Source organism: Nematolebias whitei, chromosome 3, assembly GCF_014905685.2.
Source record: "Nematolebias whitei isolate Nwh7 chromosome 3, NemWhi1, whole genome shotgun sequence".
Lineage (NCBI taxonomy): Eukaryota > Metazoa > Chordata > Actinopteri > Cyprinodontiformes > Rivulidae > Nematolebias > Nematolebias whitei.
This window is the reverse complement of record NC_056500.1, coordinates 34,755,477-34,758,110: the sequence shown is the minus strand read 5'-3', so window position 1 is coordinate 34,758,110 and position 2,634 is coordinate 34,755,477.

Genomic DNA, 2,634 nt, shown 5'->3' with positions numbered 1-2,634 from the left:
GTGTGTGTGTGTGTGTGTGTGTGTGTGTGTGTGTGTGTGTGTGTGAGGAAAACAAGTATTTGAACACCCTGCAACTTTGCAAATTCTCCCACTTAAAAATCATGGAGGGGTCTGAAATTTTCTTAGGTGCATGTCCACTGTGAGAGACATAATCTAAAAAAAAAATCAGGAAATCACAATGTAAGATTTTTAAAATAATTTATTTGTGTTTTACTGCTGCAAATAAGTATTTGAACACTTGTGAAAATCAGTGTTAATATTTGGTACAGTAGTGTTTGTTTGCAGTTACAGAGGTCAAAGGTTTCCTGTAGTTTTTCACCAGGTTTACTGCAGCAGAGATTTTGGCCCATTCCTCCACACAGATCTTCTCTAGATCAGCCAGGTTTCTGGACTGTCACTGAGAAACAGAGTATGAGCTCCCTCCAAAGATTTTCTATAGGGTTTAGGTCTGGAGACTGGCTAGGCCACTCCAGAACCTTGATATGCTTCTTACGGAGCCACTCCTTGGTTCTCCTGGCTGTGTGCTTCGGGTCATTGTCATGTTGGAAGACCCAGCCACGACCCATCTTCAATGCTCTATAGGGAAGGAGGTCGTTCCCCAAAATCTCACAATACATGGCCCCGGTCATCCTCTCCTTAATACAGTGCAGTCGTCCTGTCCCATGTGCAGAAAAACACCCCCAAAGCATGATGCTTCCACCCCCATGCTTCACAGTAGGGATGGTGTTTTTGGGATGGTACTCATCATTCTTCATCCTCCAAACACGGCGAGTGGAATTAAGACCAAAAAGTTCTATTTTGGTCTCATCTGACTTCATAACTTTCTCCCATGACTCCTCTGGATCATCCAAATGGTCATGGACAAACTTAAGATGGGCCTGGACGTGTGCTGATATAAGCAGGGGAACCTTCTGTGCCATGCATGATTTTAAACTATGACGTCTTAGTGTATTACCCACAGTAACCTTGGAAACAGTGGTGCCAGCTCTCTTCAGGTCATGGACCAGCTCCTCCCGTGTAGTTCTGGGCTGATTCCTCATCTTTCTTAGGATCATTGATACGCCACGAGGTGAGATCTTGCATGGAGCCCCAGTCCGAGGGAGACTGACAGTCATGTTTAGCTTCTTCCATTTTCTAATAATTGCTCCAACAGTTGATCTTTTTTCACCAAGCTGCTTGGCAATTGCCCCGTAGTCTTTCCAGCCTTGTGGAGGTCTACAATTTTGTCTCTGGTGTCTTTGGACAGCTCTTTGGTCTTAGCCAGGTTAGTAGTTAAAGTCTATATATATATGTACGCTTATTTAACTTTGTTAGATTTTTCTACCTGAAATTATTGAGCATGCTTTAGGAGCGTGTTAAACATTTTGAGTCACTCCATCAGTAGGTGATGGTGATGCACTCTTCACATTTGTGACAACCAGACTCAAAAATAATGTCCAAAGAAATTATTACCTTCTACAGCAATTTATATTCTTCCTCATATAATAACCATATGGCAGAAACATTCTATCATTCTATTCAGCCTTTGATTCCTAAAATCAACGACATTTATAAGCAGAGATGTGAGGCAGAAATTACCATAGAAGAACTGGTTAAAGCTCTCGGTACTTTATCCATAGATAAAGCCCCGGGATGTGATGGCCCGACAAGTAACTTTTACAAACATTTTTGGGTTCATATCAGAACCCTGATGTTTGGAATGCTTACTGAAATATTAGAAACTGACTGTTTAACACACACCATGAAACAAGGTATTAATACACTCATGCCTAAACCTGGGAAAGATCCGACTCTTCTTGATAATTTAAGACCTATAACACGATTCAATAATGATTACAAGCTCTTGACCCACGTTTTTGCTAACAGAATAAAATCAGGCATATCTCAAATTATTTCTGACAGTCGGGTTTTCTAAAAGGCCGCTCCATACATAATTATATTCGTCTTATTTTGGACCTAATTGAATATAACCACTTAGTTGAAAATGAAGGTTTTGTTTTATTTTTAGACTTTTATAAAGCCTTTGATATGACAGAACATGACTTTATGTTCAAAGCTTTAGATTTCTTTGGATTTTGTAATGAATTTATTAATGTAATTAAAACATTGTACAAAGATACAAACAGCTCAGTGTGTGTTACACATGGTACCTCGCAAAGATTCAGGATCAACAAAGGTATAAAACAAGGATGTCCAGTCTCTCCTTTGCTGTTTATTGCAGCTACAGAAATGATTTCCATATCAGTTAAAAATGCTCAATTTGGTAAATTATCTGTGCTAGACTAAGTTTCTATCAGTCAGTTAGCTGATGACACGACAATCTTTTTAAATAACCTCAATGAAATTCCTAAAATTCTCCAATTAATTGAACATTTTTCAAAGGCCTCAGGGCTTAAACTAAACATAAATGTGAAATGTTGCCTCTAAAAGACTGCGCTTTATCAACTGCTTTTAATATTCCTGTAAAATCTAATGTCAAATATCTGGGTGTGTATATAAATAAAAATAAGTCTGAATTAGAAAACCTTAATATTTGGGAGAAACTACAACATTGCAAAACTCATTTAAATAAGTGGACACACAGAGATTGATCTATTCTGGGAGGAATATATCTCACCAGAATGGAAAGTATTT